At 45.1% G+C, this 26,367-nt stretch overlaps 1 protein-coding gene across 2 annotated transcripts in view; it reads right to left on the bottom strand.

Annotated features, from left to right (window-relative positions):
* LOC122811120 (golgin subfamily B member 1-like) overlaps positions 1–26,367 on the bottom strand; it is a 2,318,314-nt gene that overhangs the window by 2,064,552 nt on the left and 227,395 nt on the right. The window lies entirely within an intron of this gene.

Raw genomic sequence — 26,367 nt, 5'->3', positions numbered from 1 at the left:
TGTCCATGTATCCTTTGTGATATAATGCCAGTTTTTTCAGAATAAAGCCAGCTTTCCGCCCAAGGGTGCTTCCAGTTGATCCCTGGTAGGCGGAATCAGGGTTAAGTCATTGAGCCTGTCCTGGTGTAGTGGTTGTTGTTGTTGCACTACTTCTCTGGTTGGCAGGCTGCCACTGACGGCCTCTGTAGGAGCCCTTCGATTGACCCCTGCCTCTAGGGCGCCTGTTCCTGCCTCTCTGGGCTCTGTCCGAGTCTGGAAAGGACCAATTCTTAGTAGGCCAGTTTCTGCTGAATCTCGGTGGTTGAACTTGCAGGAAATCTTTAACTGTTTGCACAGATTTTGCCTTTTCTTCAACCTTTTTTAAGATCTCCAGAGCAGAGGAGCCAAATAAATTTTGTTTCTCCATTGGAGCATCCAGGAGTTTAGCTTTGACATGGTCTGGCAAGGATTGCTCCTTCAGCCAGACATGCCTACGAACAACTGCCCCAGTCATAGCTGATCTAAATGAAGCCTCCAGTGCATCATAGCCACATTTTAAGAAATGATTACTAACCTGTTGTGAGATGTGTACCAAATCCTGAAGGGATTTACGGTCTAGGGGTTCAGGAGAAGAAAGTTTCTTATTCAGTTCATCTAACAAATACTCTTGGTACTGTATCATATGAAATTGACAGTTTAATGCCCTGACAGAAAGAGTTGCAGAAGTATACACCTTCTTTCCCCATCTCTCTAAAGCTCTAGACTCTCTTTCAGAGGGTAGAGGATTTTTGGCAGTAGCGGCCGCAACCCCTTTAGGGCCCTGAGAAATAGTTTCTTGGTCTGCAGAATGGGCTTTATACAAATGGAAATGAGAATCAGAGACCCTGTAGTATCTGTCAGGTTTGGCAGGGGCCGGAGGGAGAGTATCAGGGGCTGTACTGACATCATTGTACACATCATCAATTACATTCAGAACAGGAGGTATAGCTAAGGGCCTATGCTGAGGGAAATGCAAAAAGGTCCGTAATCTTTTTCTAGAATCAGAGAAATCCTGACCTTGCCATTGAAAATGCTCTCTCATGGAGTGTAGAGTCTCACCAAAGGAAAACTCTTCAGGAGGGGAGGCCGAAGGGATAGATTCCTCTGCATCTGAATCCTCATAAGGCGAGTAAGCCCCTTCCTGGTGGTCTGACAACTCAGATCCATCCGTGGAATCATCTGAGGAGTGTGGATCAGAGGGGTCAGTCCTGGGCCTTTTGTCTGGAGGAGGTTGAGAGGCCCTGTGTGGGTGAGGTTGTGAACCTCTAATTAAGGAAATAAGGTCCTCAGCTAGGCTGAGGATCTGTGAACTAGAGGAAGGCCTCTGGGAGGTAGATTTGGCAGGCAAAGCTTTTGAAAGTTTGGCAGCTTTAGCCCTTGAAAAGGCCTTAATGGACATGGAAGCAGGGGGCCTAGCTGCCCCACATGCAGGAGTAGAAATGTCCAAAGGTATGGTGTCGGACATTTCCTGAACACTGGCTTCGGTAGGTAGTTCTGAAGCCGACTCAGCCGGGGCCTCGGGCCTCGGTGGAAGTATGGTTTCGAAGAAGGAATCTCCGAGGACTCGGTTTCGGCGAAACCGAGACACTCATGTAGGCCTAGCCGTGGTTTCAGCTGAAACCGCGGGCCGCAGTGTCGGTCCTTTTCCATGCGTTTTTTGACCATATGCGAAGTCGGAATCTCCGACGGCATTTTATAAGCAAAAGCGGCTCCAAAAAATTCCTCTGCAAACTCTGACAGACGTCTAAGAGTTCGTCGGTTGAAGGAAGCACAGGCTAAACAGGCCGATACGTCGTGGTCTGGGCCTAAGCAAGGAAGGCAGTAGGAATGGAAATCCTTATGAGGTATTTGTTTCCCACAAGTTAAACAATTATTTACTTTGTCTGACATCGGCTGAGGCAAGAAAGAGTCCCCAACGGGGTACTTAGCTTTTTTCGAAGTCTTCGGTAGCTGAATTCACTGGATCTGACTGACCGGCACTTGCAAACAGCTTCTGCTTCGGGCACCGCGCGGCAAGAAAGACTGGGGAAAATGGCGTCGGCTGATGCTTTTATACCCCAGACGCTCTGACGTCAGGGAAAGTGCGACATCAGCCGAGGCCAGACCCAGACTTTGGAATCCGGCCGACCGAAGGGCTGCCTGAGGCAGGACAACCCATATGTTATGACTGCAGATGCATCCTTGAAGGACATCTATACATTTCTTGGCACTGAGCTCATCGCTCTGGCACCAAGCATGTTTCTGTAAGGCCCTTTTGTAGAGCTTCCTCATCATTTGGGGATTTAATAATGGCTCCCAGTTTGCAGTCATCTGCGAACGTTGTCAGCCAGAGTCCCTTAGTGTTGGCCTTTACTTTCAGAGAAGTAGATGCCAAACAAGAGCTGTCCCAGGACTGAACCCTGAGGTACACCACTTGTCACTTGTCTGGAGCTGGATTTGGAGTCGGCTACTTTTACAGTGTGAGTTCCGTCAGTAAGCCCAGTTGGCAACCCATCGAGTGATGTAGAGGTTAATACCCAGCTTAGTAAGATTATCTATGATTCCAGAGTGGGGGATGGTGTCGAAGGCCTTGGCGAGGTCCAGACAGGCTGTGTGGACCACCTTACCCTTGTCCACGGCTCTGGAGACTGATCTGAAGACGTCAATCAGGTTCAGGACACAAGACTGGCCCTTCACGAACCCAAACTGCGTGGGGTCCAGTGTTTGAAGATTGCCAATGTCTTTGTTTATAAGTTCTATGGCCTTGCAGATCAGGCTCGTCAGACTGATGGGGCGGTAATTCCCGGGATCCAAGGTGGATCACCCCTTGTGGAGTGGAATAACTGTAGCTGTGTGCCACTCAATGGGCAAGAAGCTCGAGGTGAGGCAGTAATTCCCGGGATCCAAGGTGGATCACCCCTTGTGGAGTGGAATAACTGTAGCTGTGCGCCACTCAATGGGCACGAAGCTCGAGGTGAGGCTATGATTAAACATGACACTTAGATGAGATGCCAGTTCATTCTGTAGTTCATATAGTACACAGCCTGGTATGTCTTCTGGTCCCATGGATGCTGTATTCTTAGCTTTGGAGAGTGCATTTTTTATACCTATGTGGCCATTATTACAGGAATTTGGCAATCTTTCGGTATTGAGATGGGCCCTTTAGGGGGTGAAGTTTGCACTGAATCAATCTGCCAGGACACTGGCAATATCCTTGGGATCACTATATGTAATGCCATTCTGTTGTAGCTCAGAACAGATCTGAGCATTGCCATTTAGATTCCTGACATAGCTATAGAATGCCTTGTGGTTGTCTTTGGACTCTTTGGCAATTTTATTTTCGTAACTAGCTTTGGAGGATTTTATGACAGATCTCAGCTTCTTAATGAGGCGGGTAAGGGAGTTTTTTACATCTTGGGATATTCCTCTTTTCTGCAGCAGTTTCTTCCTTTTGTTGTAAAGTTTGTTTATGGCAAGGAACCACTAGATTGGCTTCCTTTTTTTTTTTGGAGGAGATCATCTTGGTTCCATTGGGGATGGCACGATTTATGCACGAGTGGATGTGCACATACAGTGCCTTAGTGTAGGATTCAGCATTCAAACTTTCAGTTCCTGTCTGCATAGGTGTTATGAAGTTTGTCACTTCTGAGTTGAATAGTATGAAGTTGGCTTTGGAAAAGTTTTTTATGGAGGTTTCCTTACTGGGGGGTGGGGGTGGGATGTGGATGTCAAGGGTGATTAGCTTATGATCAGACCTGACCAACAAGGGGGTTACCATAGGTGTGGAGCAACGATTTCCCATATTAGTAATGACCAGGCCTAGGATATTGGAGCCCCTGGTGGAATAAGGATTAGTTGATCCAGGGTGTTGGAATTTATGAATTCTAAGAACTGTTGGGCAAAGGTGTTGGTACATGAGTAGTTTTCCCCGTTAATGACAGGGTAGTTGAAATCACCCAGTATTAGGGTGTTTGACTGTATCTTAATATTTTCCAGTATGTTTAAGAAAGGTGTAATGAGAATGTTGGGGCATGGTGGGAGATCTGTACCAAGCTACAATTTGGATGGCAGTATTACCTAGTGTTAGTTGCACCTGGAGAATTTGAGACGCACTGTGTTGGGCAACTAGCCTGGTACTGTGAATATCCTTGGCGAATATGAACACTCCTCAACCTTTTGTGTTTAGGTCCTGGTTTGGTGGCCGAAAAGTGTGGTAAGAGTTATAGCCTAGTATTGCAGGGGTGCTCTCTGAAGCCTTGAACCAGGTCTCAGCTACTGCACAGATATCGATGTTCTCTGTTTTTAGGAGGGCCTCGAGAGAGTGCATTTTTAGGTTTAGACTTCCAGCATTGAGTAGCATTACATTACAGTTTTGTACCTACCATAAATGTAGATGCTCGAGTGTTCACACTGCTGCAGTCATTACACTTGGGTTATCCTGCCGTCAGGCGGTCCAGCAGTCAGCCAGAGTTCCAAAGTCTTGGTCCGGCATCGGTTGCTGTTACTTCTTCCCTGACGTCAGTGCACCAGGGGTATACAAGATGCATCCGACGCCATTTTCTTCAGTTTTTCTTGCCCCAGATGTCAGGTGCCCCCAAGTAGGTAGGCAATACATATTGCTAATAAAACATACATAAAAAATAAAAACAATACCTTCAGTTACAAGCAAATACACCACAAAGGTTGTATGGGATAAAAAGGTATAAATAAGTCCAGCTAGGACAGAGGGGATGGAGGGAGGGTAACCTGGACTGCAGCAGTGTGAACACTCGAACATCTACATTTATGGTAGGTACAAAAAGTACAGTTTTGTACCTACCATAAATGTAGATGTTCAGTCTTCAACTGCAGTCATAACAGATGGGTTATCGTGCCGTCAGGCGGGTCCTCGGTCGGCTGAATTCCAAAGTCTAGGTCCGGCTTCGGTTGTCGTCACTTCTTCCCTGACGTCAGTGCGGCAGGGGTATAAAAGAACCAGCCGACGCCATTTTCTTCAGTTTTTCTTGCCCCAGATGTCAGGTGCCCCCAGAAGGAAGGCAAAACATAAACTTATGTAATAATGCAATGTAATATAATCAAAAAACAGTAGTTTGCAAGCAAATACACCATAAAGAATACCCCAATCAGGTTGTATGAGGAGGTGTTTGTCATAAGGCCTGTCCCAAGAGGGGATGGAGGGAGGGAAACCTGGACTGCAGCTGTATCAGCACTCGAACATCTACATTTATGGTAGGTACAAAACTGTACTATGTTCATCATGCATACAGCTGCAGTCATAACAGATGGGTAGAATCCCAAAGCTAAAAAGGGGTGGCAGGCACTAAGTGGAACTAGGAGGAGCAAGGATGCCCTGCAAGACTGCTGTGGCAAAGCCCGCTCTAGATTTAGAGTATAGTGGAAGGTGATAGTGCTTGGAGAAAGTGTGCACAGAACTCCAAGTGGCTGCTTCCAAAATATCCTTGGTAGGAACCCCCCTGAGGAAAGCTGCAGAGGTAGCTGTGGCCCTTGTGGAGTGAGATCTGATGCTTGTAGGTACAGCTTTTACATGAAATGAGTAACAAAAGCATATGCAGTGGGCTATCCATTTTGAGATTGTCTGTTTGGAAATAGCCTTTCCTTGAGCACCTGTAGCATAGGACACAGAGAGTTGCTCTGATTTTCTGAATGGCTTTGTCCTGTCCAAATAATAACAAAGTTGTCTGTGAATGTCCAAGGAATGTAGTAGTCTTTCCCCTTTGTTTTGTGGGTTAGGATAAAAGGTAGGTAAGTGGATAGACTGAGTCAAGGCTACACTGGATACTACCTTTGGCATAAAGGAAGGGTTGGTTCGTAAGGAAACTCTTAACTTGATGGAAAATGATGAAAGGTTGCACCGCCATGAGGGCTTGTAGTTCCGAAACCCTGCGTGCTGAGGTGATAGCCACAAGGAAGGCTGTTTTCCATGACAAATATTGCAGTTCTGTTGAGGCAGCTGGCTCAAATGGAGGCAGAGTCAGTTTTTCTAAAATGAAGTTGAGGTCCCAAGCAGGTACTGGTGGTTTCCTTGGGGGTTTTATATTCTTAGCCGCTCTGAGGAACTGTCTTAAGAGAGGATGAAAGAATAAAGGAGGATCAGTGTTGTATTGTGCAGAAATGACTGAAGCATGGATCTTGATGGAGGAGAAGGAAAGTCCACTGTTTAACATCTCAGTTAGGTACTGTAATATTTGAGGTAAATTTAGAACCCAAGGATTCTGGCCCCTTTTCTGATTCCAGGCACAAAACCATTTCCATTTGGTGGAGTAGGCTTTTCTAGTTGAAGGTCTTCTGGCCTCCAAGATGACATCCTGCACCTCCTTGGAGAGGAGGGTCTGTTGGGAAATCAAGGAATCCTCCATGTGGCTAGACTGAGGGTTTTTAGCTGACTGTGAAGAGTTTTGAAGTTGTGCTGGGTCAACAGAAGAGGCACTAGAGGCAGGATCCATGAAGGGGAATGTGTCAGGCTCTTCAGAAGTGGATACCAGTGTTGTCTTGGCCAGTCTGGAGCAATGAGAGTCATCTTTGGCCTGTCTGCTCTGGCTTTTAATAGAACTTTGGGCAGCAGAGGAAGAGGTGGAAAGGCATAGACTGTCAATGTTGTCCAATTGAAAGAAAGTGCGTCCACTTTCCAGGCCTGTGGATGATAGGTCCTTGAGCAAAATTTTTTCAGTTGGTAATTTTTGTGGGTAGCAAAGTAATCTATGTCTGGCTGTCCCCATGCCTGAATTATCTTCGCGAAAACTTGAGGATGCAACTTCCATTCGTGTGGATCTGTCATATTTCTGCTTAGGTTGTCTGCCAGCATGTTTTCCTTCCCTGGCAGGAATTGTGCTTGAAGTTGGATTTGCAATTCCAGACCCATGTTCCAAAGGGACATGGCTAGTCTGCACAGGGGGTATGAATGAGTTCCTCCCTGTTTGTTTATGTACCACATCACTGTGGTGTTGTCTGTCCTTATCAATAGCTGGCCTGGATGCAGTAGGTCTTTGAAGGCCATAATAGCATTTTGTACTGCTAGCATTTCCTTCTGATTGATGTGTAGGTGCTTCTCTTTTTGGGACCATTTGCCCTGAATGCACTGATCTGACATGTGCGCCCCCCAGGCGTAGGAAGAGGTTTCTGTTGTGATGATTTGATTTGCCTGAGGCATGCAGAATGGGAGACCTATGTTTCTTTGGCATGCTTGAGCCCACCACAGAAATTCCTTTTGAAGACATGGAATGAGTGGTATAATTGTTTCCAAACTGTGGCTGTGTTGAGACCATAAGTTTTTTAGGTACCACTGAAGTTTCCTCATATGCAGCTTTGCACATGGGATCAGTAGGATGCAAGATGCCATGAATCCCACAGCCTGCAGGACTTTCCTTGCAGTCAGCCTGGTGAAGGTTGCCATTTTTCTAAAGTATTGAGATAGTTGCCCTTGCTTCTCTGGCGTAAGGTAGGCCATCTGGGTGTTTGTATTCAAGCTGGCACCCAGGAAAATTATTGCTTGAGAGGGTATTAGTTTTGATTTCTTTTTATTGACTGTGTATCCCAGAAAGTTCAACAATTTTATTGCAAAAGCCAGGTGTTTCAGAAGTATGTGCTTGCTGTCCGCTTGGATCAGGCAGTCGTCCAGATATGGGTATATTTGTATCCCTTGAAGTCTGCAGAAGGCAATTACTGATGCCAGGCATTTCGTAAACACTCTGGGTGCAGTAGATAAGCCAAAGGGCAATGCAGAGAATTGATAATGGGTTGAACCTGCAAGAAATCTGAGCTATAATCTGCAATCTTGTCTGATAGGGACATGCAGGTATGCCTCCTTGAGGTCCAATGTTACCAGCCAGGACTCCTTGCCCAGCATGGGAAGAAGCTGCTGTAATGTGAGCATCTTGAATTTTGCTACGAGTAAATATGTGTTTAGGATGGATAGGTCCAAAATAGGTCTCCAATCTTTGTCCTTCCTTGGTACCAGGAATAGTCTGGAATAAAAACCTTGACCCTGTTCTTTTGCAGGTACCTCTTGAAAAGCTTTCATGTCCATGAGAGCTGAAATTTGTTTTTGTGACTCTGCCCTTTGATTTTGTGGCAGGTTTGGCATGCCTCTCATTTTTGGAAGGGTGTGAAAGTGGAATCGGTAGCCTCTGTATATAATGTCCAGGATCCATTTGTCTTTTGTGACAATATGCCAATTTTTTTGAGAATAATACCAGTTTTCCGCCTAAAGGTGCTGCCATTAAAGCTTTGCTTGGCATACAAAGGGGAAAGTCATTGTGTCTGCTTTCTGAATGGCTGTGATCTATCTTCTCCACCTCTTGGTGTAGGTGCTTGCCATTGTCTGGCTCTAAATGATCCTTGAGACTGCCCTCTACCCCTTGGGTGCCTGTATCTACCTCTTTGAGGTCTGTCCGTGGCTGGAAAGGACCAATTTTTTGAAGGCCAGTTTCTGCTGAAACGTGGAGGCTGCACCTATAGGAAATCTTTCACTGTTTGCATTGATCTTGCCTTTTCCTCCATTTTCTTTAGTACCTTCTCAGCTTTAACACCAAACAATACATCGTTTTGAAGAGGTGCATCTAGTAATTTAGCTTTGACATGATCTGGTAAGGTTTGCTCTTTGAGCCAAGCATGTCTACGTATGACAGACCCTGTAACAGCAGCTCTACATGAGGCTTCTAAAGCATCAAAAAGTACAGTTTTGTACCTACCATAAATGTAGATGTCCGAACAGGATAGCATCTGCAGTCCTTACAAATGGGTTGTCCTGTCGTCAGGCAGCCCTTCGGTCGGCCGGATTCCAAAGTCTGGGTCTGGCTTCGGCTGGTGTCGCACTCACCCGACGTCATCTCTGCTGGTCTTCGGGTATAAAGGCATCAGCCGACGCCATTTTCCTCAGTGTTTCTTGCCCCAGATGCCAGTTGCCCTCTTGGAACACTAAATTTTGGGTAAATGCCAATGTTTCCAATACAAATAGAAGGCAAACACAAAAAATAAGCATGTATGTACATATATACAAACAAATACACCATAAGATATCCCCCCCCTAGCTAGCTATAAGGAGGGCAAATACTCTAGGAGTACCACAGAGGGGAAGGAGGGTGGGTAATCCTGACTGCAGATGCTATCCTGTTCGGACATCTACATTTATGGTAGGTACAAAACTGTACTATGTCCTTCAAGGATGCATCTGCAGTCCTTACAAATGGGTAGAATACCATAGCCAAACTAGGGGAGGAGGAAGAAGGATTATGGTGTAGTTAGGATCCCTTGCAAAACAGCAGTGGCAAACCCTGCTCGGGATCTAGAGTATAGAGGTAAGTTATAATGCTTGGCAAATGTATGCACGGAGGTCCAAGTAGCAGCCTCAATAATGTCCTTGGTAGCCACTCCTCGTAAGAAAGCTGTGGTAGTGGCAGTAGCCCTTGTAGAGTGAGGCCTTATGTTCTGTGGAATTTGCTTTCCATGGTAGGAGTAACAGAATCTTATGCAATTTCCTATCCACTTGGAAATTGTTTGTTTGGAAATTGCTTTTCCTTCCCTTCCTGTTGCATAGGCTACTAAAAGCTGGTCTGTTTTTCTATTACCCTTGGTTCTGTCCAGGTAGTAGCGCAACTGCCTATGTACATCAAGGTATGCAAGAGTCTTTCCCCCCTGTTCTGTGGATTGGGAAAGAAGGTAGGTAGGTGGATTGCCTGGTTTAGAGACACTCTGGATATCACCTTAGGCATGAATGTAGGATTAGTTCTCATGGATACTCTATCTTGATGGAAGATTAAGAAGGGTTGTACTGCCATTAAGGCCTGTAGTTCTGAAACCCTTCTTGCTGAAGTAATTGCCAGTAGGAAAGCAGTTTTCCAGGATAGGTGTTGAAGATCTGCTGTTGCTGCTGGTTCGAATGGAGGGAGTGTCAATTTTTCTAGCACAAAGTTCAAGTCCCATGCTGGTAATGGTGATTTCCTAGGAGGTTTTACATTCTTGATTCCTCTCAGGAACTGTCTGAGCAGAGGATGTGAGAAAACAGGGGGATCGAAGCTGTATTCTGCAGAAATAGCTGATGCATGTATCTTGATGGAGGAGTAGGACAGGCCTGTATGGAGAAGCTCTGCCAAATACTCCAGGATGTTGGCAATATCTACCTTTGACACATCTTTCCCTCTTTCAGTACTCCAAATGACAAACCTTTTCCATTTTCTTGCATAGTTCCTTCTTGTTGAAGGTCTGCGGGCCTCAAGAATAATGTCTTTAACCCTTTGAGATAAATCTGGGTTAGTTGCTGCTATGCAATGTTCCAGGCAGTTAGTTGCAGAGTTCTCAGGTTGGGATGTAGGATGTTGTAGTTGCTCTGAGTTAACAGCAAGGGAATCAGGGGTAGTGTCCACGTTTCCCCTCGAGACATGGTTCTCAGTAATGGATACCAATGTTGCCTTGGCCAATTTGGAGCTATCAGAATTATCCTTGGACGTTCCTCTTTGATTTTCAGTAGTACCTTGTGCATCAAAGGAAGAGGTGGAAATCGATGCTGTCAGGTCTTTCCAACTGAAGGATAGAGAGTCCACCTTCCAAGCAAGTGGGTGGTATATACTGGTGCAGAATTTCTTGAGCTGGTGATTGAGTGGGGATGCGAATAGGTCTATTTGTGGTATCCCCCATTTCTTTGTGATGGTCTTGAAGATGTCCGGGTGTAGCATCCATTCGTGAGCATCCAAGGTAGTTCTGCTTAACATGTCTGCTAGGATGTTTTCTTTTCCTGGCACAAATATTGCCTGTAACTGAATGTTGTAGCTCAGAGCCATATTCCATAGGTCCAGAGCCATTCGCATAGGGGTATGAATGAGTGCCTCCCTGTTTGTTGATGTACCACATGACTGTGGTGTTGTCTGTCCTTATCATCAATTGGCCTTCTTTGAGGAATGGTCTGAAATTCTGGATTGCTAGTTTTACTGCCAGCATTTCTTTTTGATTTATGTGCAGGTGCAGCTGATCTGGAGTCCATAAGCCTTGAATGCAGTGGTCCAGCATGTGGGCCCCCCAACCGAGGTTTGAGGCGTCTGTTGTGATGGTTTGGCTTGGTTGAATGTTGTGGAAGGACAAGCCTGGATTTGACTGGCATGCCTGAGCCCACCATAGGAAGTCTTGTTTCAGGCATGGGATTAGTGGTATTTCGGTTTCTAAGCTGTGCCTGTGTTGAGACCATAAATTCTTCAGGTACCACTGTAGCTTTCTCATATGCAGTCTGGCATGGGGGACCAGGATTATGCAGGAGGCCATGAAGCCCAAGGCCTGCAGTACTTTCCTTGCTGTTAGTTTGTCCTGTTTTGTTAATGCCAAGAAATAAAGAGGAAGTTGTTCTTGTTTTTCTGCAGTTAAGAATGCCATCTGTTTTACTGTGTCCAATTTTGCACCCAAAAATGTTCTTGTTTGGGATGGTATCAGTCTTGACTTTTTTAAATTGACTGTGTATCCCAGGGCTTGTAGTAAGCAAATGACCCTTTGTAAGTCTTGTGTCAGCTTGCTTTGGTTGTCCGCTTGTATCAGGCAGTCGTCCAGGTATGGATAAATTTGGATTCCTTGAAGCCTGCAATGAGCGATTACTGATGCCAGGCATTTCGTGAACACTCTGGCAGTAGATAAGCCAAAGGGCAATGCTGAGAATTGATAATGCTCTGATCCTGCAAGAAATCTGAGGTATCTTCTGCAATTTGGTCGTATGGGGGCGTGCAGGTATGCCTCCTTGAGATCTAGAGTTACCAGCCAACACTCCTTGCCCAGCATGGGAAGAAGTTGCTGTAGGGTCAGCATTTTGAATTTTGGAACAATGATGAATGTGTTTAAAGCGGACAGGTCTAGAATAGGTCTCCAACTGTTCTCTTTTCTTGGTACTAGGAAGAGTCTGGAGTAGAATCCCTTGCCCTGTTCTGTAGGTGGTACCCTTTCTACAGCTCTCATTTTTGTTAATTGAGTTATTTGTTTTAGAGCTTCTGTCTTTTGATTTGGTGGCAGGTTTGGCATTCCTCTTTTCACTGGTAAGGTGTGGAAATGAAACCTGTAGCCTTAATCTATAATTTGCAAAATCCACTTGTCTCTTGTGATATAGTGCCAGTTTTTTGAAAATAAGGCTAACTTTCTGCCTAAGGGTGCTATTATTTGTTCCCTGGTAGGCGGTGATAGAGTCAAGTCACTGTGATTGTGTTGTAGTGGCAGTGGTCGAATCTGTGCCTCGTTGGTTATTGCCTTGCCACTGGCGTCCCCTGTAGGCACCTCCTCTGGTTTGATTTCTGCCTCTGGAACGTCTATTCCTGCCTCCCTGAGATTTAGAGGAGTCTGGAAAGGACCAATTTTTGGAAGGCCAGTTCCTGCTAAACCTTGGGGGCTGAACCTGTAAGAAATCTTTAACTGTTTGTACAGATTTTGCCTTCTCTTCCATTTTCTTCATTACTTGTTGGGCAGGAGAACCAAACAGACTGACCTTATCCATAGGAGCATCTAATAGCTTTGCTTTAACATGATCCGGTAAGACCTGTTCTTTCAACCATGCATGCCTTCTTATAACTGTGCCAGTCATGGCTGATCTAAATGAAGCCTCCAGTGCATCATAGCCACATTTTAAAGAATGGTTACTAACCTGCTGTATGTTATTGACCATCTCTAGAACATATTTCTTATCTAAGGGATCATCAGAAGACAGTTTCTTAGTTAACTGATCAAGCATAAACTCTTGGTATTGGATCATATGAAACTGACAGTTCAGGGCTCTAGCTGAGAGAGTAGCAGAGGTGTATACTTTTTTACCCCATCTCTCTAAGGACCTGGATTCCCTTTCAGAAGGGAGAGGGTTTTTCGCTGAGGTCGAAGCCACTGCCTTAGGTCCCTGGGAAATAGTCTCAGGATCTGCAAGAGGGGCCTTGTATAAGTGGTGATGAGTGTCCGGTACCGTGTAAAACCTATTGGGCTTAGCAGGGGCTGGAGGTAAAGTATCTGGAGCAGCGCAAACATCATTAAATGCATCATCCACAACAGGAAGAACTGGAGGTATAGCTAAGGGCCTATGTTGCGGTAAGTGTAAAAGGTCCTAAGCCTTTTCTTGAATCTGAGAAATCTTGTCCTTGCCATTGGAATTGCTCTCTCATGGCATGTAAGGTTTCCCCAAAGGAAAATTCCTCTGGTGGAGAGGCAGAAGGAATAGATTCTTCAGCATCGGAATCTTCATATGTAGAAAAAGGAGCCTCTGGATGGTCTGTATTGTCTGTATCATCAGAAGAGTCATCTGAGGACACTGTCTCAGGGTGCTCTGCTCTAGGTCTCTTTTCTGGAGGTTGAGAGGCCCTGTCTGGGTGAGATTGGGATCGCTTATTAAAGAGATGAGATCCTCTGCCAGTGTAAGCATTTGGGAACTGGAACTGGGCCTGTGAGAGGGGGGCTTAACAGGCACAGACTTAGCAGATTTGGCTGCTTTAGCCCTGGCAAAGGCCTTTATAGACATGTCTGCAGGAGGCCTAGCAGCACCACGTGCTGGGGTAGAGACATCCAAAGGGATGGTATCCGATAATTCTTGAGAAACCACATTAGTAGGCAAAACTTCAGAGGCCGATTCAACTAGGGTAGAAGAGGCCTCGGTAGTAGTCATGGATTCGGCTGAGGATTGAACCGTTTGCTCGGTTCGGCCGAAACTGAGACACTCGCGGTTTGCTTAACCGTGGTTTCGGCCGAAACCGCGGACCGCGAGTGTCGGTCCTTCTCTTTGCGTTTCTTAACAATTTGTGTAGTCGGAGGATCCGACGGCATGTTGTACGCAAAATCTGAGCCGAAAAACTGTTCAGCAAACTCCGACCGGCCTAAGCGTTGTCGGTTGAAGAAGCACAGGCTAAACAAGCTGCTACGTCGTGGTCTGGGCCTAAACAAGGTAGACAGTAAGAGTGGAAATCTTTATGAGGTATTTGTTTTCCACAAGTTAAACAGTTATTTACTTTTTCTGACATCGGCTGAGGCAAGAAAGAGTCCCCAACGGGGTACTTAGCTTTTAGAAGTCTTGTAGTATTTGGTAGTAGTAATCTCTGGATCTGACCGACCGGCACTTGCGAACAGCTTCTGCTTCGGGCGCCACGCTGCAAGAAAGACTGAGGAAAATGGCGTCGGCTGATGCCTTTATACCCGAAGACCAGCAGAGATGACGTCGGGTGAGTGCGACACCAGCCGAAGCCAGACCCAGACTTTGGAATCCGGCCGACCGAAGGGCTGCCTGACGACAGGACAACCCATTTGTAAGGACTGCAGATGCATCCTTGAAGGACATCCACATTGCAAGGTATGTTTACCCACTTGCTCTGCACTATGCAACAAATCCTGCAACTCCTTTAAATATGGTTGTTCAGGTTGTGTCATTTTGCTTTTCAACTGAGATAACAAAAACTGTTGATACTTTAACATATGGAACTGACAGTTTAATGCCCTCATGGTTAAAGTGGCCGAGTTGTATACCTTTTCCCCCCACCTTTCTAAAGTTCTGGAATCCCTCTCTGAAGGTAATGGGTTTTTGGCAGTAGAGGCCTTAATTCCCTTGGGACCCTGTGAAATAGTTTCTGGGTCAGCAGCAAGGCTTTTGTATAGGAATTGGTGTGAATCTGGGACCCAGTAATACCTGTCAGGTTTAACAGGAGCTGGAGGTAAAGAATCTGGGTTGAGGCTGGCTTCTGTGTACACATCATCTAATATATCCAAAACAGGAGGGATAGCCAGAGGCCTGTGCTGAGGAAGCAATAGAAAATCCCTGAGCTTTTTCTTGGAATCTGAGTAATCTTGGCCTTCCCAGTGAAAGTGTTCCCTCAAGTATGTAAGGTTTCCCCAAAAGAATAGTCCTCAGGGGGGGGAGACCGAGGGAATGGACTCCTCAGCATCAGAATCTTCAAAAGGGGAATATGAATATTCCTGGTCCTCAGAATGTTCTGAGGTAATAGAGGCTTGGTCTGAGGAAGGGTAGTCTTCCTCCAGTCTGGGCCTTTTGTCTGAGGGTGGTTGAGAACCCCTGATAAGAGTAATCAAATCATCTGCCATTTTGAGCATCTGTTTTTTAGGCATGGGGCCTTGAGAGGGGCTCTGTGGAGCTTGTCTTTTAGTTTTCATGGCTGCTTTAGATTTTGTGAAAGCCTTAATGGAAAAAGAGGAAGGCCTGAAGACACCTTGAGAGGTGGCAGGTCTGTCTAAACTCTGAGTTTCCCCGCCAAGAGTGGCGTCGGTATCTGTAGTCGGAGTGGGGGCCAAGGAGCCTGCAACCTCTGGCACAGAAGACACCGCTAAAGAAGCGTCATCGGTACTCAGGGGCTGCGTAGGCGCCTCGCTGACAACCGGAGCACCTGTAGCCAGCTTTAGCGTGGTGTCGGTAGAAGTCGCATGTCGGTCCTTATCTTTGCGTCTTTTACTCAAAACTGGAGTCGGAGTATCCGACGACATAATGTAATTAAATTTTTTACCAAAATAGTGCTGGGCGAACTTCGCCCGATGCTTAATAGTGCGTTTGTTGAATCTAGCACAAAAACGACAGGCCGAGACATCGTGGTCTGGGCCTAAGCAAGGAATGCGGAAGGAATGGAAATCCTTATGCAGTATTTGCTTCCCACAAGAAATGCAATTATTAACTTTGTCTGACATCGGTCTGAGGCAAGAAAAGTTTCCCCAACGGGGTACTTAGCTTTCAAGAAGAATTTGGCTGAAAGATTTTCGTAAATCTCAGGAGCTGGCCGACCGGCACTTGTGAACTGCTTCTGCTTCGGGCACCGCGCGGCAAGAAAGACTGAAGAAAATGGCGTCGGCTGGTTCTTTTATACCCCTGCCGCACTGACTTCAAGGAAGAAGCGACGACAACCGACGCCAGACCTAGACTTTGGAATTCGGCCGACCGAGGACCCGCCTGACGGCAGGATAACCCCATGTGTTATGACTGCAGCTGTATGCACGATGAACATCTGTACTATGTTCATTGTGTTATACTGCCGCAGTCATTACACTTGGGTAGAATCCCAAATCTAAGGTTGGGTGGCTGGTCTATAAAGTGTTAGGATTGGCTATGAGGCCCTGCAGAACTGCAGTGGCAAATCCTGCTCTGGATTTAGAGTAAAGAGGCAAGTGGTAATCCTTGGTAAAGGTGTGCATTGAACTCCAAGTTGCAGCCTCCAAAATGTCCTTGGTTGGTACTCCTCTGAGAAAGGCTGTTGAAGTGGCTGTTGCTCTGGTAGAATGTGGCCTAATGTTATTAGGGACCGATTTTCCATGCTGTGTGTAGCAGTAACGAATACAGTGTCCTATCCATTTGGAAATAGTCTGCTTTGAGATAGCCTTGCCCTGTGATCCTGCAGTATATGCTACAAACAGTTGCCCAGTTTTCCTGAAAGCTTTTGTTTTGTCCAAGTAGAAGCATAGCTGCCTGTGTATGTCCAAAGAGTGCAGATGTTTCTCCCCTTTATTCTGGGGGTTTGGATAGAAAGTTGGCAAATGGATGGTTTGGTTAAGAGCCACACTAGATACCACCTTTGGCATGAAGGTAGGGTTTGTCCTTAAACAAACAATGTCCTGATGAAATATTATAAAAGGTTCCACTGCCATTAATGCCTGTAGCTCTGAGACTCTTCGTGCTGAAGTTACTGCCAGGAGCAGAGCTGTTTTCCAAGATAAAAATGTTAGATCGGCTGCATTGGCTGGCTCAAAAGGTGGCAAGGTCAGTTTTTCCAAAACAAAATTGAGGTCCCACGTTGGTGTTGGTGCTCTCCGGGGAGGTCTTATGTTTTTAGCCCCTCTGAGGTATTGCTTTAGCAAGGGATGAGAGAATAAAGGAGGATCCATGCTGTAATGAGCTGAAAAGGCAGAGGCGTGGATCTTAACTGATGAGAAGGACAGGCCTTTGTCCAGCATCTCAGTTAAGTATTGTAAAATCTGAGGAATGTTTGGGACAAGAGGGTCAAGGCTTTCAGCCTGGTTCCAGGCACAGAATCTCTTCCATTTTTCCTGAGTAAGATTTCTTGGTGCTAGGCCTCCTGGCCTCCAAAAAGACACCCATAACCGCTTTAGAGAGATGTGTTGCCTGTTTGACTAATGAATCTGCCATGCAGCCAGGTTTAGGGTTTTGAGCTGACTGTGCAGGATCTGATTGTTTTGTTGAGTCAGAAGGTGTGAAATTTAAGGCAAAACCCACGGTGGGCCTTGAGCTAAGTTCTTTAAGATTGGGTACCAGTGCTGGCTTGGCCAGTCTGGAGCAAGAGCAATCAGGATCATCTGTGGTTTTTCTTGTCTGGCTTTTAGGAGTACCTTTGAAAGGAGAGACAGTGGTGGGAAGGCACAAACGTTTAGGCTTTTCCAGCTGAACGAAAGAGCATACACCTTCCATACTTGGGTGTGGTAGGTCCTTGTGCACAATTTTTGTAGTTGGCAATTCAGTGGGGAGGCAAAAAGATCTATGTCTGGGCACCCCCATTTTTGTGTTACCATGCTGAAGATTTGTGGATTCAATTTCCATTTGTGAGGGTCCTTATTTCTGCTGAGATCGTCTGCCAGAGTATTTTTCTTTCCTGGCAGGAACTGTGCTTGCAGATGAACTTGATAAGTTAGAGCTGTGTTCCACAAGGTCATGGCTTGCCTGCATAGGGGATAAGAGTGAGTGCCCCCTTGCTTGTTTATGTACCACATTACTGTGGTGTTGTCTGTCTTTAATAATAATTGTCCTGGATGCAGAAGGTCCTTGAAAGCTGTTAGGGCATTTCGAACAGCCAACATCTCTTTTTGACTGATGTGAAGATGCATTTGGTCTGTGGTCCACTTGCCCTGAATACATTTTCCTGCCATGTGTGCTCCCCAGGCATAATCCAAAGCATCTGTTGTTAGAGTCTGCCTGGCTGTGGGTAGAGTGAAAGGCTGACCCTTGTTGAGGTGACATGCCTGGGCCCACCATCGAAACTCCTGTTGTAGGCAGGGAATTATTGGTATTACTGTTACTAAACTGTGAGAGTGTTGAGTCCAAACACTTTTTAGGTACCATTGTAATTTCCTCATATGCAGTCTGACATATGGAATTAGTAGTATGTAGGATGCCATGAATCCCAGGGCCTGCAGAATTTTTCTTGCAGGGAGATGGGACTTTTTTGCCAGTAATTGAAAGTATTGAGTCAGTTGCCTTTGTTTGTCTGGCGTGAGATAAGCCATCTGGGCCGTTGTATCCACGCTGGCACCCAGGAATATTATCTGTTGTGAGGGACTAGTTTTGACTTCTTTTCATTTACTGTGTGCCCCAGAGAAATTAGCAGCCTTTTTACAAATGCCAGATGCTTTAGAAGAATGTCCTTTTTCTCTGCTTGAATGAGACAGTCGTCCAGGTATAGATATATTTGAATTCCTTTTTGTCTGCAAAATGCAATTACTGGTGCCAGGCCCTTTGTAAAGACCCTGGAGGCAGTAGATAAGCCAAAGGGCAGTGCAGAGAATTGGTAGTGCATTGTACCCGCTTTGAATCTGAGGTATCTTCTGCAATCTTGTCTGATAGGGACATGCAGGTATGCCTCTTTGAGGTCCATAGTAACAAGCCAAGCCTTCTTGCCCAGCATGGGAAGAAGCTGCTGTAGTGTCAACATTTTGAATTTCGGAACATCCAGATAAGTATTTAGAGTTGAAAGATCTAGTATGGGTCTCCAGGCTTTGTCCTTTCTGGGGACCAGGAAGAGTCTTGAGTAAAATCCTTGTCCTTGTTCCAGCTGTGGTACTTTTTGAATAGCTCTCATGTCCATGAGGGCGGAATTTGTTTTTGAGCCTCTGCCCATTGATTTTGTGGCAGGTTTGGCATTCCCTTTAGCCTTGGTAAAGTGTGAAAGTGGAACCTGTATCCTTGAGACACAATATTCAGAACCCATTTGTCTTGGGTGATTGTTTCCCAATTTTGAGAAAAAAATGCTAGTGCCCCCCCCTAATGGGGCTGCCAAAAGGGAAGTGCTTGGCATACGAAGGGGGAAGTCATTGGGACTGTTTCCTGTAAGGTTGAGACTTGTCCTCACCTCCTTTTGGGGTTGAGGTACTCCACTGTCGTTGTCTGTAAGAGCCTTGGGGTTGAGATCTGCCTCTTGGGTGTCTGTATCTGCCTCTCTGTGGCCTGTCTGACACTGGAAAGGACCAATTCTTTGTAGGCCAATTTCTGCTAAATCGAGGTGGCTGTACCTGTAAGAAATCTTTGACTATTTGCATACATTTAGCTTTATCCTCCATTTTCTTTAACACCTCCTCTGCCTTAACACCAAACAAGGTATCATGCTGTAAAGGAGCATCCAATAATTTTGCCTTAACATGGTCAGGTAAACTCTGTTCTTTTAACCAAGCATGTCTTCGAATCACAGAACCGGTAACTGCGGCTCTACAAGAGGCCTCTAAAGAATCAAAACCACACAGCAGAGTATGTTTTCCCACCTGTTCAACTGCATGCAATAAATCCTGCATTTCTTTATAGTCAGGAGCTTCTGAGCTTGCAAGCATTTTCTGTTTTAACTGAGCCATTAAATATTGTTGGTACTTAAGTATGTGAAACTGACAATTTAAAGCCCTTACTGCTAAAGTTGCAGAAGTGTAAACTTTCTTCACCCATCTATCCAATGCTCTAGAATCTCTGTCAGAGGGGACTGGATTTTTACAATAGAAGCCTTAACCCTTTTGGGTCCCTGGGAAATGGTTTCTGGGTCAGCAGAAGTGTTTTTATAAAGAAACTTGTGAGATTCAGGGACTCTATAATACCTATCTGGCTTGGCTGGAGCAGGGGGCAAAGAATTAGGAGATCAGCTGGATTCAGAGAACACATCATCCACAATATCTAACACAGGCGGAATAGCAAGGGGCCTGTGCTGAGGCAATAAAAGGAAGTCCCGGAGCCTTTTTTTGGATTCTGAATAATCCTGACTTTCCCAATGGAAATGCTCCCTCATGGTATGCAAAGTTTCCCCGAAAAAGTAATCCTCAGGAGGAGAGGCTGAAGGGATAGATTCTTCAGCATCGGAATCCTCATTGGGGGGTAGAGTGTATCCCTGGTCTGAAGAGGAATCAGAGGAAATGGAAACCTGATCAGAGGAATCATAGTCTGTATCCTGCCTAGGCCTTTTCTCAGGAGGGGGATGGGAACCCCTGATTAGAGTAATGAGGTCTTCGGCCATTTTGAGCATCTGTTTCTTAGGCATAGAGGACTGTCCTGGAGAATGCTGCACTTGCTTCTTTGTCTTTAATGGTGGTTTTTGTCTTGGCTGCTGCTTTAATGGTAAGTTGTGAAGGTCTGAAAATACCCTCAGAAGCCGATGCCTGCTCAGCAGCTCCGGACCCATCTGAGGGATTAGTTTCCATAGGCCCAATACCTTGAGTTTTCAGAGGCCTAGTTGTCTCCACGTAGGAGTCGGAAGCAGCCTGTGGCTCTGAGGTAGCGGGTGTCAGGGGCTGCGAAAGCACCTCACTGAGAACCGGCGACTGGCCTAGAAGAGGCTTCGTCATCGGTTTTGGACCTCGGATGCTTGTCTTTATCCTTGTCTTTGCGCTTTTTATGAATTGCGGTCTTCGGTTGTTCCAATGGCATTGTATAATTGAACCTTCGGCCAGTAGTAGTGCAAAGCAAAAACAAAACGTTGTTTTACAGTGCGTTTGTTAAATCTAGCACAAAACCGACAACTAGTGACGTCATGATCTGGGCCTAGGCATGGAATACAGTAAGAGTGGAAGTCCTTATGAGGTATTTGCTTCCCACAAGAAATACAATTATTAACTTTTTCTGACATCGGTCTGAGACAAGAAAAAAGTTTCCCCAACAGGGTACTTAGCTTTATTGAAGACTTCGGATCTGAAATTCGACTTCGAAAATCTCAGGAGTCGGCCGACCGGCACTTGCGAACTGCTTTTGCTTCAGGCACCGCGCAGCATGAAAGACTGAAGAAAATGGCGTTGGATGCATCTTATATACCCCTGGCGCACTGATGTCAGGGAAGAAGTGACAGCAACCGACGCCGGACCAAGACTTTGGAACTCTGGCCGACTGTGGGACCGCCTGACAGCAGGATAACCCAAGTGGAATGACTGCAGCAGTGTAACACGATGAACATCTTCAGATTTGGCATGCTTGTACCTGTTACGGTGGTGGTTTTGTCCTTTGAACTTTGACTAAAAAAGGCACTATAGGGGTGGCAAGAGCCTTAGCCAGTAACCTGAATCCCAGGGGTGACAGGTGCAGACCATCTCTGGCAAAGCATCGTGGTCTGTCGATCATGTCATCCCAGGCAGACAGATACTGGGATCCCCTATGAATGACACCAGAAGCTTAGCCAATTGCTGAAGTCACTGACTTTGTCCTTACACTGTGGTATCATTCTGGGCGAAGGCAGGATGCTACTCAGGGCTAGGGTCATGCATGCCTGTGTCAAATGATCCAAGAGCTCTTCCATGTCTCTTTTAATGTAGTCCAGGGAGGTACGTCTCAAGTCATTCACTCCAACACGGACAATGACAGAGTCATATTTGTTCTTGTTGTGGAGTGACTTGAGTGCATGCGTTATGTGGTGGATCCTGGCACCAGGCAGGCAGGTGACTGTAATGTTCTCCTTGTTCAGCCTGGTGAGTGGGACATCTGTGTGCCTGACTATAGAGTCACCTATGACTGAAGTGTTGGGTATGTTGTCTTTCCTTAGGGGGCTGTTGTTGGGTGGCACACTGGTGTTGTGAGCTATGTGACACTTTGGTTCTGATTTGTGTTTGTTTGTGCTTCAGCTTCATAGGTCCTTGTTGCTTGGGCAGGTTATTGGTTGCAAATTATACCACCTTTTGCTCCCTTGCAGGTCACACAGATTTTATGAAATTAATGCACCTATAAAATACTGCCAACAGTCAAAGTACAGTTGTGTACCTACCATAAATGAAGATGTGTAGACGTTCGAGTGTATTCACTGTTGCAGTCATTACTCTTGGGTTATCCTGCTGGCAGGCTACCCGCAGTCGGCCTGAATTCCAAAGTCTTGGTCCGGCATCGGTTGCTGTCGCCTCTTCCCTGACGTCAGTGCGCCAGGGGTATAAAAGATGCAGCCGACGCCATTTTCTTCAGTTTTTCTTGCCCCAGATATCAGGTGCCCCCAAAAGGGTAGGCTAAATAAAATTATGCCAATAAACATGCATGCACTAAAGTAAACATTTCCTTCATCTAAAAGCAAATACACCACATAGGTTGTATAGAATAGAGAAGTACAGATAAGACTCAGCAAAAGAAGGGGGAATGCTGGGAAGGTAACCCAGACTGCAACAGTGAATACACTCAAACATCTACATTTATGGTAGGTACACAACTGTACTATGTTCATCATGTTTCACTGTTGCAGTCATTACTCTTGGGTTGAATCCCAAAGCTGAGGATGGGTGGTTGGGCTAAATAGGATTAAGAGAGGCTATGAGGCCCTGCAGAACTGCAGTGGCAAAGCCTGCTCTGGATTTAGAGTAGAGAGGTAAGTGGTAGTGCTTTGTAAAAGTGTGCACTGAACTCCAAGTTGCAGCCTCTAAGATGTCTTTGGTTGGTACTCCTCTGAGGAAGGCTGCTGAAGTGGCTGCTGCTCTGATTGAATGTGGTCTAATGACCTTGGGCACTGATTTGCCATGCTGTGAGTAGCAGAAACAAATGCAATCACCTATCCATTTTGAAATGGTCTGTTTTGAGATCGCCTTTCCTTGTGATCCTGCAGCATATGCCACTAAAAGTCGCTCGGTCTTTCTGAAAGCTTTAGTTCTGTCCAAGTAGAAGCGTAGCTGTCTGTGCATGTCCAAAGAATGCAGAAGTCTCTCACCCTTGTTCTGTGGGTTTGGATAAAAGGTAGGCAAGTGAATGGTTTGGTTAAGGGCCACAATGGACACCACCTTAGGCATAAATGTCGGGTTCGTCCTCAGAGAAATCCTGTCTGGATGGAAAATGATAAAATGTTCCACAGCCACGAGTGTCTGTAACTCAGAGACTCATCTTGCAGAGGTTATTGCTAGGAGCAGAGCTGTTTTCCAGGATAAGAATTTTATAGCAGCTGTTGAGGTTGGCTCAAAAGGAGGCAGTGTGAGCTTTTCCAAGACATAATTGAGGTCCCATGTAGGTATTGGTGCTCTCCTTGGAGGTCTTATGTTTTTGGCCCCTCTGAGGTACTGCCTTATTAAAGGATGAGAAAAGATAGGTGGTTCAGTATTGTAATGGACTGAAATGGCAGAGGCATGGATCTTAATTGATGAAAAGGATAGGCCTTTGTCCAGTATCTCAATTAAGTATTGTAAAATCTGAGGAATATTTGGTACAGACGTGTCAATTCCTTGTGCCTGGTTCCAAGCACAGAATCTCTTCCATTTTTCTGCATAAGATTTTCTGATACTGGGCCTCCTGGCCTCCAAAATAACATCCATCACAGCTTTGGAGAGAGGAGTGTTCTGAATGGCTACATTATCCACCATGCTGCCAGATTTAAGGTCCTGAGTTGGCTGTGCAGGATCTGATTGTTTTGTTGGGTCAATAAGTGATGCATTTGAGGCAATGTCCAGGCTGGACCTTGAGACAAGTTCTTTAGGATTGGGTACCAGTGCTGGCGTGGCCAGTCTGGGGCAATCAGTATAATTTTTGGCTTCTCTTGTCTGACCTTTAGGAGTACCTTGGGGAGGAGAGGCAGTGGAGGTAAGGCATATACTGTTAGGTTTTTCCAGCTGAAGGATAAGGCATCCACTTTCCATGCTTGCTTGTGTAAGTCCTTGTGCAGAATCTCTGTAGTTGGCAGTTGTGAGGGGAGGCAAATAGATCTATGTCTGGGCATCCCCATTTTCTTGTTATCGTGCTGAAGACTTGTGGATCCAGTTTCCACTCGTGGGGATCCATGAGGTTTCTGCTTAGTTCGTCTGCCAGAGTATTTATTTTTCCTGGCAAGAATTGTGCTTGCAGGTGAACTTGGTAAGTCAATGCTGTGTCCCACAAAGTCATGGGTTGTCTGCAGAGGGGGTAGGAATGTGTGCCTCCCTGCTTGTTTATGTACCACATGACTGTAGTATTGTCCGTCTTTATCAGTAGTTGTCCTGGATGAAGTATATCCTTGAAAGCTGTCAGGGCATTCTGAACAGCTAGCATCTCTTTTTGATTGATATGAAGATGCATCTGGCTTGCGGGCCATGTGCCCTGAATACATTTTCCTGCCATGTGGGCCCCCCAGGCATAATCTGATGCATCCATCGTTAGTGTCTGCCTGGCTGTGGGTAAAGTGAATGGCTGTGCCTTGTTGTGGTGACAGGCCTGTGCCCACCATCAAAACTCCTGTTGCAGGCAGGGAATGAGGGTAATTAATGTTTCCAGGCTGTGGCAATGTTGAGTTCAAACACTTTTTAGACACCATTGTAGTTTCCTCATATGCAGTCTGGCATATGGAATTAGCAGAATGCAGGATGCCATGAAGCCCAAAGACTGCAGAATTTTTCCTGCAGATAACTGGGTCTTTGTTGCCAACATTTTGAAGTAAGAAGTCAGTGGACTCTGTTTCACCTAATAACACTAATTAAAATGAGATGAATACTGTGGAACCTTTAGAGTTGCCTATTATTTTAACACTGAAGGTGACTTTAAGGTCTATAACTATTCCTCAGCTATTATAACACAAGACCAAGTGGAACTTTTCGCAAAAGGTTATACGTATGTTCCTAACCAAAGGTTAGATTTAGCTAGAACCATAATAGACATCACTTTTCACTAGAAAACTTAATTTTGACTTAATGTTTGGTGACAACACTACTTCAAATGTCAACCCTTTTAGAGTCCCAAGTGTTTTTAACCCGCCATTGCACCCACTATTAAATGTCTTTGAACAGCTATGCGAACTTGATATTCGTCAGAAGTTCAAGTCGGGCCACAACTTTCCTTCATATGACAACAACTCTAAGGCAGAGAAGGATTGTATTGACACTATTAAATTACATAATGTTCAAATTTGTAAACCGGACAAGGGAGGGGGTTTAGCAATATTTGATAGCGATAATTACAACGCAAGAATGTTACAATTATTGGATAGTCCATCTTACTCATCTAGTTCAAGATCGGAGATTAACGGTGCCTACAATACTATCAAGAACAGTATTGATGAAATGTTTATTGAAGGTAGAATAGACCAGAACACCTTTCATTTTATGAGTACATCTTATCCAAGATTCCCCCACTTGTTTGGAATACCTAAATTACACAAGGACATAGGTGATCCTCCAATGCACCCGCTTTTGGACGGTAGAGGTTCACCTACGTATCCTTGTGCAAAAGTAGTACATGCTATCCTACAGAAATACTTAGTCAAAATTAACCACATATGTAAGGACTCTTGGGCCTTTCTTGATAAAATCAAGCACTTGGATTTCAATATTAATTACAACTTCCTTACAGTCGACGTCAACGATCTGTATACATGTATACCACATGATACAGCTTTGGAATGGGTCAGCCAATTTATGAGAATTAATGGTGGTGAAAACGCTGAGATATCCTTAGTCAATGAATTATTAGTTTTGATTTTAGATAATTATTTTATGTTTGCTGATAATTTTTATTTACAAGTTGGTGTCACTATGGGTTCCCCTTGCGGGGCGAGTGTAGCTAATTCAGTTATGGCTAACTGGGAATATCTATACGTTTTCAACAACTGTAGTTTTAAGGATAAATTCATTTTTTACACTCTTTACCTAGACGATATTTTTATATTGTTAGACGGTGACACTACAACTAGTGATAAAGTAGTTGATTACTTTAACACGACCACTCAGTTTCTTCAGTTTACTTTTACATTCAACACTACGACCATTTCTTATTTGGACATTCAGCTGAAAAAGGACATTGATCTTCAGAGATTTACAGTCAGTATTTATAGAAAGAGTACCTAATCAAACTCTTTCTTACATTATGCTAGTTGTCATCCCCACCACCAAAAGCGAGCGGTTGTCAAGGGTCAACTTGTCAGAGCAGCTCGCATCGTCACACTTGATGAAGACTTCCTTGTTGAATGTTCATTTCTTAAGAACATGTTTCTCCATCGAGGTTATCCTGACAATTTGGTCAGTGACACTGTTGAAGAAGTAACCCAAAAACGGTTTAGACGTATTTATAAACCTATTTTAGATGTGGTCCATTTAAATCAACAAATTAATGTTAGTTTAGATCTATCCCTTTTCCAAAGGCCTACAATCATTCCTGATTCACACACTCAAAGCTCAGCGTTTATAACAACTTATAGTACAAATAGTAAAGATTGCTATGAGATTTTACATAAAAACTGGGCAGCACTAAGAAGTGACCATAGTGTGTGTCAGAGACTTGGTAACCAACCAAAAGTGATTTTCAGGAGA

Source organism: Protopterus annectens, chromosome 9.part0, assembly GCF_019279795.1.
Source record: "Protopterus annectens isolate FY-2018-M chromosome 9.part0, PAN1.0, whole genome shotgun sequence".
Classification (NCBI taxonomy): Eukaryota; Metazoa; Chordata; order Ceratodontiformes; family Protopteridae; genus Protopterus; species Protopterus annectens.
Note: the sequence above shows the minus strand (reverse complement) of the source record. Positions and strands in the feature narration are given on the sequence as shown.